This window comes from Meles meles, chromosome X, assembly GCF_922984935.1.
Source record: "Meles meles chromosome X, mMelMel3.1 paternal haplotype, whole genome shotgun sequence".
Classification (NCBI taxonomy): domain Eukaryota; kingdom Metazoa; phylum Chordata; class Mammalia; order Carnivora; family Mustelidae; genus Meles; species Meles meles.
In genome coordinates, this window is record NC_060087.1 from 20,573,604 (window position 1) to 20,587,616 (window position 14,013).

At 40.9% G+C, this 14,013-nt stretch overlaps 1 protein-coding gene across 1 annotated transcript in view; it reads left to right on the top strand.

The window, feature by feature from the left end:
- Positions 1 to 14,013, top strand: part of POLA1 (DNA polymerase alpha 1, catalytic subunit) — a 304,615-nt gene that overhangs the window by 66,030 nt on the left and 224,572 nt on the right. The gene's annotated exons all lie outside the window — the stretch shown is intronic.

Sequence of the window (14,013 nt, forward strand, 5' to 3'; positions counted from 1 at the left end):
TGTCACATGTGTAAGAGTTTCTTTCCTATATGACCAAGAGTGGAAAAAACCCTACTTTATGTTCTACTTTTTAAGGATATCCATGTTGATGCATTTTTAGATTTGATTTACTGATATTACCTCTTTTGTAATATTTCAGTGAATCAGTAGAGCACAGGGTATTTTTTTTCTCCCATTGTCCACGTTTTTAGGTTTCCAAGTATTCCCTGTATTTTTTTTCCTAGATAAATAGTGCTACAGTATAGTGTCACATGTGTAAGAGTTTCTTTCCTATATGACCAAGAGTGGAAAAAACCCTACTTTATGTTCTACTTTTTAAGGATATCCATGTTGATGCATTTTTAGATTTGATTTACTGATATTACCTCTTTTGTAATATTTCAGTGAATCAGTAGAGCACAGGGTATTTTTTTTCTCCCATTGTCCACGTTTTTAGGTTTCCAAGTATTCCCTGTATTTTTTTTTCCTAGATAAATAGTGCTACAGTATAGTGTCACATGTGTAAGAGTTTCTTTCCTATATGACCAAGAGTGGAACTTGCACACCCACAAGCACTCTGACATTTTATTGATAACAGCAATCATTTAATTTATCACAGCAAGCTAATTCTTTCAAATAGCCAAATTCATATCTGTGTCCGTAGGACCATCAAACTTGACTCCCTCAGCCATGGTATCTGAGGTTAATCTGAAGAGAATTGGAAATGATTTCTTTTTATTTTATTTATTTATTTGACAGACAGAGATCACAAGTAGGCAGAAAGGCAGGCAGAGAGAGGAAGGGAAGCAGGCTCTCTGCTGAGCAGAGAGCCAGATGCGGGGCTCGATCCCAGGACCCTGGGATCATGATATGAGCCGAAAGCAGAGGCTTTAACCCACTGGGCCACCCAGGCGCCCCCGGAAATGACTTTGACATGTAGTTTTGCCTCTTCGAATTTGTTGTTTCTTTTGAGGGATTTTAAACTCACTGTAAACTTGTAAACATACTCCTTGTGTAATCCTTAGTGTTTCATATCCTTGCTAGCCCTTGTTTTTCTCAGAATTTGTAGTTTTCGCCATATGAGTCTGAAATGGTATCTCATAGTGCTTTTAATTTGCATTTCCGGAGTACTAGTTGAGTTGAGCAGCTTTTCATTTGTTTGAATTCTTCAGTTCTCGTGCCTGATTTGCCTGTATGTATATATATATATGCCCCCTTTCTTTGGGTCCTATGTCTCTTGCTATTTCTTCTTAGATTTTCAAAGGCTAATCCTTGTTTGGTCATTTGTGTTGCAAATATTTTTTAGTCTCTGGCTTTTCCTTTAACTTTATTTGTGGTCTTTGAATGTGTAAAGGTTATTTTCTTTTACTTTAATGGCATATAATTTGATTTTTCTTTTCTTAAATCTTTTCCCTCCTCCAGTGATACAGAGTGCCTAGCTTTCAGTTTTTTTTCTTATTTAGAGCTTTAATCCTTCTGGAAATTATTTTTTAGGGATGCTGTAAGTTAGGAACCTAATTGTATTTATCTATGCTTCCTTATGGAGTTGTTGAACCTGTTCCTCTATTCTAGGGATCAGCAGCTGTGACCCATGGGCTAACTCTAACTCTGATCCACTGCCTGTTTTTTGTAAATAAAATTTTATTGGGCCTGCATTGGTGTTAAGCACAGCAGAGTTGAGTAGCTGCCACAGAAACAAAGTACCTGCAAAGCTTAAAATACATACTTTATGGTCTTTTACAGAAAAAAAGTTTGTGAACCGCTGGTCTAAAAGAGAGTCATGAATAATAGGAAATTCAGTCTCCTTTCTAACACTGTCACTCATAGTAGATGAAAATAGAGGTGATTATAGTAAAGTTAGTAAAAAGGAAGGAAAATGATCTTTTGGACATAGAGAATGTTTGAGGTTCTCTTTGGCTTAGATTTTCTTTCATAGGAGAACTTCTGTCAATCCAAGTGGAATGCAGGAGAGGTCTGTGAATTCTCTGAGGTTGTATGCAACATGTGTCTTTGTACATGTGTCCATTTTGTGGGGAGAGGGTTTATGACATTTAAGAGTTCTCAAAGGGGAACCTGATGCCAAGAAGATAAAGAACTGGTTCTCAACATTTCCTTCCTGCCTTCTTCTATAGGTTGAAGGGAAACTTTCACCCTAAAAATGTATGCTTTTGTCACCTAAAACATGGCATTGTGAAGAATTTTCTTGCCAGACCAGAGCCATGGAAACTGGGCGGTGAGGGGGAAGGGAGTAGGTAGGAGGGAAGAGTTCTACTTCTTTCTCCAGAATTCTCAAAGCTACCGTTAAGACTGCCTTTAACTTCAGCTGATCTAATAACATTTTGATTTCTTTGATAAAAGAAAAGAATTTCTTTTAAGGCTGAGATGAAGGTTTAATATATTTTGGCAGAATATATTTTATGTTAAAAGGAAGCAATATCCTTTTTCAGTGATTACAGACTTTCCCTTTTGAATTTGTTTACATTATAAAATTCTAAGAGACACTTTTAATTCCCTTTTTATTGTATTTCAGGGGGGCTTGGGTTCTAAATTCTTTGCAGTTTTTCAAAACTGGTAATACTATTCAGCGTCATTAATTCACACTAATTCAGAATCTGTGTTGATTTAAATGGAATGAGTTGAGATTCTTCATAGAATAAGTTAATACTTACTTTGGAGCCTCAGTTCTTTTCATATACCCTTAAATTCTGTAAAAACATCTGTTTCTGGGGGCGCCTGGGTGGCTCAGTGGGTTAAAGCCTCTGCCTTAGGCTCAGGTCATGATCCCAGGGTCCTGGGATCGAGCCCCGCATCGGGCTCTCTACTCCGTGGGGAGCCTGCTTCCTCCTCTCTCTCTGCCTGCCTCTCTGCCTAGTTGTGATTTCTCTCTGTCAAAATAATAAAATATTTAAAACAAACAAACAAAAAACATCTGTTTCTGGTCAAGTAAGTAGCATCTTAACGGCAGATCTTTTATATGGATGAACTTTGAGTAGTTAACATCAACATTTGCTTGTTCATTTCTCTGTATCCTTTCTGAAAGTAGTGTTGGTAAATGTAAGAATGAGCACTAATTTGGCAATAACCCATGGAAGGCTGGTCTGAATTCTGATAACATAGACATTCAGTAATTTGAGAGAAATGCTATTACAAGAGATTTCAAGTATACAGAATAATTCATACTTTACTAACACATTGTTGCAATTATCAAATAAATAAGTGGGTTACATTTACGCCTGGTTTGAATTTATATACTTGAAAACACTGGCATATACTATTTCTTTCAAAATAGCCAAAACTTTAGACTTATTGTTTGAATCTGAGTACAATTGACGCACAATGTTACATTAGTTTCTGGTGTACAACATAGTGATTTAACAGTTTATGTTTTATGCTGTGCTCACCACAAGTGTAGCTCCCAGTGTCACCACACAGTAAGGCACGGGAATAACAGGTAGAGCATAGGGAATACGGTCAGTGCTATTGTAATAGCGCTGTATGATGACAGATGGTAACAGAACTTTAGACTTCTAAAAATAAATTCAGAATGCCTATATCCTTTCTTAGTAGTTGTAAACTAGCACCTCCAAAAGGCCTGGACATCCACCTGTGTGTACTCTTATGGTGCTAAACATCGGAAGGTATGTGTAGGTTTAGAAGGACAAAAAGTGGTTGATGCTAGAGGTAGCTGGGAATAGGGTGATGAATGGGGTTAAGACCTGCCTTTGGAACAGGCTGGGGTCTGTGAGCATCAGAGGACAAAGCTTCAACTAGGAGATACCAGTGGACTTTGTTCTTTATCGCATTTACCTTGCCTGAGGTTTTGGGATGGTCGCCTTACCTTTGTCTTAGGTGTGCTTTGGAGAATCCAAGGAAGGCCCTGTTCATGCTGATCCTACAAGTGTTAGTCAAGAAGCAGCACCCCGCCCCCTTCTCCTCACACATTGGATACATCCCACCCTCGGGTGCCAGGGGCAATAACAGGTGTCCCGGGACTGTGTGGGCTGGCCACCCATCTTTTAGAATCTTCTCAGTACTAACCTGAAAAGTGTCAGGGTTTATTTATTTTTTTTAAGGAAGGTTGAGTTTCCTTAGTCTCAGTGTGAATTAACGCCTTTTTTTAAAACTTACACATTGGGTGTTTTACTACTAGATTTCAGAATAGGTCTGCATAAATTAGTATGAATACTTAAAATTTTTCTTTTACTAGCAAATAAAACAAAAGCCTACAGCCTCCCATGATTTCTCTATTCTCCAGTGTTCACTTCCCTTTAGTTTGTGAGGAATCACTGTGTGTTTTGATGTTCCACCTAGCACCTAACCTTGTGCCCGACAAAGTGGGTGCTGGTTTGCTGTGACTCTGGGATCGTACTGGTGTAGTAGTGTCTGCAGTTGTGGGTGGGTGGTACGCCTGATGCATTTTTTAAAATAAGATCTTGATATTTAAGCTTATTTTGAGTATACAAGAATGGCTTGGATACTCAGAATAGGAAAAAGGGTATTTGGTACTTTTTTACTAGGCACTCTTATTTGAGAAGGTGCGGATGGTATTTTCATCTATTAAGTTTTACCTGTTTAATTACTGAAACCACCGGGGATGTGGCTAAGGATGAAGAGATAAATGCTATGAGATTGACGTTGTGTCAGCTCTGCTGATCTCTGCTGAGACAGAGAGAGTTTCTTAACTCTAACTTGACTCATGTAAACGAGTCCTGGAAATCTCCTTTCTTCCCCGGCCCTCACCAGAAACGGCGACTTTGTTCTAAGCAAAACTCAGTCCCGTTTCTACATATGTGAACATTTTATATAAACCTGTTTTGGTATATGTTTCTTTTTCACAAGTTGCGTGTTATTTGACAGGTGTTCTAAAGCTCCGTGCTTTGGCACAGAACCAAGATGACAGAGCAGTAATGATTTTGAAAGTGCCATTCCCTCCTTGTTAAGAGACAAAAAGAAAAGTGTGAAGTTATTAACCACTATTCACCAGTGGCGTAGAAATTGACGTAAGGTTTAATTGTCTGGTTCTACAGTCAGTCTGCGTAGGTAATTTCCTGGGATAATACTGCTCATAAGGAAAGGGGAAAATACCATAAAACTTTATTTTTTTCTCCCACATCCTTTCTCCTCTCTCTTTTCACAAATTGCAGATATTGATGGATTAAAGAGAAAGGATCACTGCTAACCGAAATATTGATCTTTTCTCCAGCTCGCCCTTTCCTCATCTGCCCAGGTAATAGATTTACGGGTGACAAGGTCGTGCTTGGCAGTCTTGCAGGTTTCCCATCCCCCAGATGGTTCAGCTGCCCCAGTGTTTGAACCTGATGGTGTACAAGATGTCACCGCACAGCCTCCTTGCCTGAGCTGTGCTGGGTACATTTATTGCTAATTGGAAGAACCTGCTTTCAGCAGCCTGTACCGTCTGGTGGCTTGAGCATACTTTTCACAGCAGTACAGTCAGACCCTTTAAGAGACACTTCCATCTGAAATTTTAAAACAAAACAAGCTGGTTGGGTTTTTTATGGCTCAGGCTTGGTTAACTGAGGGAAGACTAATAGAATTAGTGCCTTCTGTTTGTCTTTCATCCTTTCAGTAGTCAGTGTGAGCCTGTGTCAGTTTGCCATATTGTAAATACTGTGTTAAATTACAGTGAGCTGAGTTTGGTAAGTTGTGGGAGTTTGGGAAGGCGGGGAGAAGAATGGTTTTATGTATGTGTTTGTGTTAAGAAGCTGTTTGATTTTAAGCCAGGGATTCCTGAGCCCTGTGGTCATCGTTTTAGAGATCTTGTACCTACTTTGAAATTTAGTGCCAGTGTCGGGTTGTATGCCTGTCCTTGGATCATTTTTGTTACTAATTTTTTCATTGAATTGGCTTACGTCCCTTTTAAATTTGAATGTATTGGAGTCTCAGAAAAATTTAAAATTTTTCTATGAAAATTCCCCCCCTCTTAAAAAGCAAAATGAAATACAAAGTAACTGAAGTCTGTACTTGCATTTTGAAAAGAACAACAAAGCATGAATGATTTCCAGAAATGGTTTTTGTGTGGTGTCTGGAATTACTAATTCTTCTTTACGCATTTACACATTAGTTTTCTACTACCTATTTTTATTGGCGTTATTTCACATTGAAAAAAACTTGTGGCTAAATTTTGAGGCCAGGGATGAGATTTCTTCCCATAGGGCTAGGAGTCAAGTGGGACGGGAATGGAACAGAGGTACTAGGTTTCGGTCATAATTTGGAGTGTTAGACATTTGGCTATATTTGTTTCAGAGGCTTTTTGCCCCTGCTGACTTAACCACAGACTATATTTTCAGCCCTGTGCGGGAGGGTGGTGTGTCTTCTGCAGGCAGGGAGGAGGAGGGTTGGGGAGGGGGCACTTGGGGAAAGGGATAAGCTCATGGGCTATTAATAATGTGCATTGTTCTTAAGGCCACATGTAGTATTTCTGTGCACTGGCCAACAGGGTAGGGTGTACGTTCTATTTAAGTTGGACTGCCTGGCATGGTGTGATAGACAGCTGATAATTGTATTACAGGGAAAATTCATGTATTTCTTTCTCAATGATGTCCTGATGGGGCAGGAAAAATAACTTGTTTGTGGAAGATTGGCTTAGAGTGGGTGAATATATTTAATTCAATTACTGATTCTTGCCTCATAGCCAGAAATGCTTCAAGTAATATTTGCTGAGTATGTACCATGGAGGGAAATGGAGACAAATGACATTGCTTGTGACCTGCAGGCTTGAGACAAAAGCCTTAGGTAATGATTCCAGTAAAGCTAGAGCTAGAGCTTAGGAGGCCAAACCCATGATTCCTTACTAGTAAATAAGAGAAAAGATCGTCTGTGGGAGCAAAAACCACACAGAAAAGCTGGAGTAGCACTAGAGGAAGCCTGGACCGGAAGCCAAGGGTGCCACACTCACCCCCTTACATGTTTGCTTTGCATGGCTTTGAGCAAGTCAGTCATTCTGTGCCTCTGTGTTTTCACTTGTCATAAGCTGCCAGATGATGGTGATTCCTACCACACACTGGAGTTAGAAAGCACCTTAACGATGTACTATTGTTTCTCATAATTGCCCAGAGGAAGACACCAGGCCCTACTTGTGTTGGGCTCGGTGCCAGTGTGCTGGGGATTTAGTGGTTGATTTAAGTGTTTAAGGCCCTGGTCCTCATGGAGCTTTCAGTCTGGTGGGGGAAAGCCATTAAGCAAATAATCAAATGAAAAATCATGCTATTCTAAAAGAAAATAGTACTAACAAAAGGAATGCAAATTTGTGATTGCCAGTAACAGAGGTCCTCTGAAGAATCACAGTGCCTAGACACTGAAGAAGAATCAGAGGGTTCCTGAGCCTCTGGTACTTGATCTGAGATCTGAAAAGCATGTGCTGGTGCTAACTTGCAAAGGGATTGTAGGGATAAGCATTTCAGGGAGATGCATTCCAGGGTGAAAAACTGAGGGAAGGCTGCTCTAGCTGGAGTGCAGCAAGGGGGACGAGAGTGTTTGGAGGTGAGGTTGCAGATGGGGCAGGAGTCCTGCTTTGCAGGCCATGTTGAGCAAGGGGCAGACATTTAGCAGGTTCTGTGTGGGGATGGGGGGATTGGTTCCCATTTGCATTTTGAGAAGATCACCTTGGCTGAGTGGGTTGGAGTGTTTGGAGTAGATGAGGGAAGTGAATTAGTAGGCTCCTATTAAAGTATTCTGAACAGGTGATGGTGGTTTCTTGGCTGGTGTGATGGCTGGCAGGGGACAGGGAAAGATAAAGAAAGATATGACAGACATGTAAAACAAGGAAAGTTGGCAAAACCTGGTAGTAGGTTGGATGTAGGGCTTAGGATGGGGAAAGCATCAGGGACAACTCCAGAATAGCTTCTACTGCATGGCTGACTTGTGCAGGCAGATGGATGGGCTGTCTTTCACCTAGATGAAGAGCACTGGAAGTTGTCCGGGTTTGGGGCTGGGAGAGGGAAAGATGAGCACTTTGATTTTGGGCATATTAAATTAGCAGGTTAGAAATACAGGAGTCGAGTGCTGTGAATTATGTAAGACTGGTGATTCACATACCTGTACCTCTGAAGCAAATAATACTTTATATGTTAATTAAAAAAAAGAAAGGAAGAAATACGGGAGTCATTGGTGTGTTGACGTAAAGTGAGCCGTGAACATGGATGAGATTACTTTGGAAGAGGAGAGAACAAAATGAGAAGTGGGTGTAGGGCCCAGGTTTCCAGGATTCCCAGCATGGAATGGCTTGGAGGAGGAGGACAGATGGACAAAGTTGGCTGTAGAAGAGCAACTGGAGAAGGAGAAAAGGGAGGAGGATGTGGTGTTATGGAAGCCAGTGAAGAGCTTCTCAGGGAGGTGGTGGATGACTGTCAGAAGGAGACTGACAATAGATAGTTTTGAAAATTGTTCATGGAATTTTGGGATACAGGCGATCACGGACTCGGCTGGTGCTTTTTGAATGCAGTGATGGTGGCGAGCGGAATTGCTGTAGGTAGGGATTGTAATTCTCCACAGTTTACGGATGGGGGATTTGAGGCACAGAGAAGTACCTTGTAAAACAGTTCAACTAAGTGGCAGATCTGGAATCCGGGCCTAGGTCTGGGGGCCTTGTACTGCTCTTACCCCTCTACCTGCCACCTCCTGCCCACTAGCTTTCCAGGTGAGGCCCCAGTAAATGCAACTCAGCTCTGCTTCTCCCTGAGCCAGGGACCCACTGAATGCTTGCTTAACCTCCTGAGCCTTGACTTCCTCATTTTTAGCAATGGTAACTGTCCAATTAATTTGTTGGGAGGATTAAGTGAGATGATGGTTGCCCATGCCTTGATATAGTATTGGCTAAAAACTAAACACCTTGGCATGCCTGCCCTCTCCTCAGAGACTCTTTTACCCCTTCTACATTTTTCTGTCACTGAAATGCTCTCTGGTCTACTATAATAAGGCCAAATTGTATGGTGTTGGTCAGATTGTTTTCTAATTTTTTAACTTTGTTGTTTCTTCTGTTTTTTGGGCCTTTGTTCACCTGTATCACTAATTTCTGTGCTGTCTTTTCCAGTCTTTCTCAAAACTCATTCTCCCTGCTCTATTTAACCTGGCCTTCCTCACTGTTTAACTTAATGTTTTTAGTTTATATTTATACATATTTTAGTCTTATAAGTTTATCAAGTAAACTTATAAGTTTATTCAGTTTTATGAAATAGATTCAGGGCCCAGAGTGGGTTTTTTTTTAATGTCCTTTAATGGTATCTAGTAGTGTCTCAAAGTGGCAATTACCAAGTATTTTGTAATATTTCCAAAGTAGTTGTCTTCTTACCCCAGTCCTGAGATCCAATTATTAGTAAATCCTGCCAACTTTACATTCAAAATATTTACCTCAGACTGCTGCCATCTCTGGCCAGGATCACCAAAGCAGCCTCCCTTTGGTGTCTCCCTTGTACTTTTGCCCCCTCTAATCCATTCTCCACACAGCGGCTTATCTCTATTTTTAAAGTGTGATTTGCAGCATGTCGTTTCCAGCAGCTTCCCATCTTGGTTCACCTTGGCCTCCAAGGTCCTGTGTGGTTTGCCTCACTTCTCCAGTTGTCCTTTGGGCTACTGACCTGTTGCCCTCCCCTCCCCCACTTTTTGCACACCCCCACCGACCACCACTTTCTTTCAGTTCCTCACACACATTCAGTTCTGTTCTTCCATAGGGCCCTTGTGCATCTGGGCCCCGCTGCCTGGAAAGTTCCTTCCCAGGCTTGGTGCAGTGTTGCATGTTTCTCTCTGTCTACAGGTCTCAGCTTATACTGCACCTTACTGGTGAGGCCTTCCCTGACTCCTCTACCTAAATAGGTTTATCCACCCCGCCTTCAGCTTTCATTTGTTAGTTAAATTTTTTTTCTTTTTTCCCATTATTTTTTATAGAGTAAAATAACGTATTCATGTGGCCATCTCCCAGAGCATTTGAGATTTTGTCATAATTGCTTCATATTCTCTTTGAATAAAAGAAAGCCTTAGAGATAATTAGTGTCTTCTCTGTTCCCTTCCCTAGTCTCCTCCTTCCCTCTCCAGAAGCAACTACTATTGTAAAGTTGATATGTCTCTTTCCTTTTTGTATGATGTGTTACTCTTGAATGTGCCCATTTAATTGATGTAAATGATACATCATGTTTGAGTTTGCAACTTGCATTTTTTCTCTCACCATTGTAGATCTGATCATTCATTTGAACTGCTCTCTACTATCCCATCATAGGAACATTCTGTAGTTTATTTTCCCATTTCTCTAGTAGATGGTCTTTTAGGTTGTTGTTGGTATTTCATTAGTATGAAAAGTAGACCTTCCTGTACTTATCTCTTTGTATATGTGTGAGAGTTTCCTCTGTCGTGTTCTTCCTTGCTTGGCACCATTTTGTTCCCATTTTGGCACTCAAGATTTTGCATTCTCTGACTTAATTGTTTTTGCGTTTTTATTCATCATCTGCATTAGGCCATGAGCTCTATTAGGGTAGGAGTTTGTTTTACTCAGCCATACCCATAACAGCTCCTAGCTCAGACTTTGGCACATAGTAGGTACTTGCATGAATTCAGCTACCTGCTTTCCATCTGTCTTATATACTTCATCCCTTTGGTTTTTGAACTTCAGTTTTCAGATTATTGAAGAAAGGTGAACACTGATGAAATGAGTTGCCAAATCCTATGGGCAATGAGTGTGGGTGATTAGGTCAATCTGACATGCAGAGAACCTAAGAGAAACAAAGTTGAAAAGCAAGTTTAAAGTTTAAAGCAAGTTTGCATTAAATGCTTTTTTTTTTGCTTTGAAATTTGGAAATGAGAAATGACTTGCAGCAATGTGGAACTAATTTTGGTCAAAGGAGCTGGGTTGATGACTTGTGGGCCCCTTGCACATCTATAGCATTATTATTACATAATTGTGGAAGGCTGAGGGTACTTTGGTATTAAATTTTTAAAATCATTTTACTTCAAAATTGGAAAATAAAGAACAATCTATCTCACTTATTTTTGGAATGGGACTTGGGGTAGGCACAGGAAACATGGCCATAGATAAAGGGACATAGGAGGAAATCTGTTGCTCTTTGAAGCACAGTTATTTAAATCGGGTTTTTAAATGTTCATTTTGGGGGCACCTGGCTGGCTCACTCAGAAGAGCATATGACTCTTGATCTCAGGGTCATGGGTTTGAGCCCCACATTGGTGTAGAGATTACTAAAAAAATAAATAAATAAACTTTAAGGAAGTACTCATTTTTATTAAGGCCCACTGATCAGTGCATGTGTTCTATGCTTTGTTTTTTTTTTTTAAGATTTTATTTATTTATTTGACAGACGGAGATCACAAGTAGGCAGAGAGGCAGGCAGAGAGAGAGGAGGAAGCAGGCTCCCTGCTGAGCAGAGAGCCCGATTTGGGGCTTGATCCTAGGACCCTGGGATCATGACCTGAGCTGAAGGCAAAGGCTTTAACCCACTGAGCCACTTAGGTGCCCCTATGCTTTGGTTTTTGAAACTGTTAAATGTTTCCTTATCATAGACTTCAGATTTAACTATTTGATGCTCACACACTAAATTCACTTGCAGAGAGGGAAGACCAACCGATACGAGCAGATTTACCTGTACCCGTCTTCTATTCTTAAAATGGAGATTGCTGCTGTAGTCACACCTGGGGCCTCGTTTCCAGATAGGGCATCTCCTTCTGTCCTCTAGGAGCCTGTATAAACCATAACATTGAAACGCTGTCAGTTATATTAGGGGGTATTTATTAGAGAAAATACAGTTGTAGTTAGGTCCTGTGCTAATGAGTCGTAATTTATTCTTCTTCAGTTTAGAGTATATTGGTTCCCTCTCCCCCACTCAGTACATTGTGGCACATGTGACTGGCCCTTAGGTTAGGTGACAGTTATTGTAAACTTCCAGATCTGCTCTCACTTTCCCCTCTGTATGTAAATAGTACATAATTAGACACACAGCTCAATTAGGGATGATAATAATAGTTAAGATATATTAAACATTTAATACTTGCCGGATGCTATCCTAAGCACTTGTTCCTAATAGTAGAAACCTACTACAACATATAAGCTGAATTTTCAAAAAATCTTGTTGCATTTGTGTAAAATGTCAGAGTCACGTTACTGTGGGGTTTATGAAAAAGTCTTTTGCAGTTTTTCTGGTTGCTGTGTGTGTGTGTGTGTGTGTGCACGTGCGTGTGTGTGTGTGTGTGTCAGGTAGCATGGAGGAGAAAATGTTTTCATTTATCAGATGTATAGGAATGTACTGAACTGAGAAAACCTAAATGGTCATGAGCTAGTTATTTCCTAACATCCTACCTGCTCCTCACCCATCCCCTCAATAAAAGCTTCAGCCTGTTCCTGTACGTGGGGGCCGGGTGGAGGCTGGGGCCAGTCCTCAATCTTGAGTTAGATCTGAATTTGCCTGATTGTGAGGCAGGTTAGCACGGGCTTTTATGCTCTGATCTCCATTTTATAGATGAGAGAACTAAAGTGGGGAGATGTCAGTAGCTTGCCCACGATCACCGGGCTAGTGAATGACAGAGCTATAATTCAAATCAAGGCAGTCTGAGCCTTCTTAACTGCCCTCAGTGTACATTGCCTGTGCTTTCTTGTGAGTTTGTGTATGCAACAGGCATCCTGAGAGGGGAGAAAATAGTGTTCCATCTTCACAGAGCTTAGAGCCATTTTGGTTTGAAAGGTTGTATGCTGATTAACAGATATCATTCTGGGTTGGTGGCTGCCACTGCCACTGTAGATTTTCAGTGCACGTGGACACTGATATTACTCCCAGTCCTGTGGGCCAAACATGAGGGAATTTGAATAGTCATAATCACTGTGGCCCTAGGAATGAAATTCTTAAGGACAAGGACCAGGTAGGGAGACCTGCATGGAAAGACAGGGATGGGGGGGAATACTTCCTTCTGTCGTATGTGTTTCGTGGCATAAATGGTGGTAGTGCCATCTGCCACAGCTGAAACTGGGATGGTTCTGGAGCATGGCTTTGTGTAGCTTGTCTGTGGTGCTCACTGCCTCTTACAATGGCGAAGGTTGTAGAGTGTTTGCCGTAAGCAGAATAAACAAATAGGTCCAGAAAAATGTATTCAGTAATCTTTGCTTGATGAGCAGAACCTAGTGGTTGTTGAAAACAAATGAAGGGGATAAAAACTCCCTTAACTTTTATTTACCAATCAGATTGCATAGGAAAAAAATAGCCTATTTTTAGACCGAGGCTCCAATTATGCTAAGCCTTGAGGATAATGAAACAGTCTGACACAAAAGAGTGTGGTGACGCAAGTTTGTGTGGTGAAATTCCAAGACATTCACTGACTTTTTAGGATTCTGCACAGTGAATATTAAGCTCCTGAAGTGTTTGTTGCCCAGAAACAGTGCTTTATTCTTTTACATGCAGCGGAATGAAGTGAACCTGTGTTGTAATTTGTTTCTTGCACAGAAAAACGGAGAGTGAACATGCACCGTCTATCCTCGCACCGTATCTCTGGCCTCTTGCGTGTCCCTTTTCTTTGCTGAAGCCACCCAGTCATGCTGTCGTTAATGCTGCATATTGCCTCCTGTTTGAGTCACTCTGATTTTTCTGCATGTTCTGTAACAATGGGGGTCTCCAGTTTTTCAATTAATTTTATATTGCAGGTGTAGCAGAATTGGGAGGCTTTTTCCTGCTGCTCTTTCTTCATTCTGCGTCTGAATTACCCTTAGCTTTTTGCTCCTGTTCTTTCTTAATCATGTCAGCTGACATCTTTCCTTGGAACTAATTAGTTTAGGGGATTTAACTAAAATGCCTACTGGCTCAGGGCTTCATTGGCTGTGTCGATGGAAGTTGGCCGTTGGTACTTTCCAGTCTCACGTTGCCTTCTATTTACAGGTTTGGTAATGGGCTTCTGGGTTTTCGTTCTGCTGCCTGTGATTGTTTTCCAGAAAATGAAGCTGAGGTGTTCAGTGCTCACGTGATGCAAAGTGTAGAGCGTCCTTCCAAGGCACCTTTTTTCCTCACTCCCTGAAATGAATCCTGCTATAGCTTG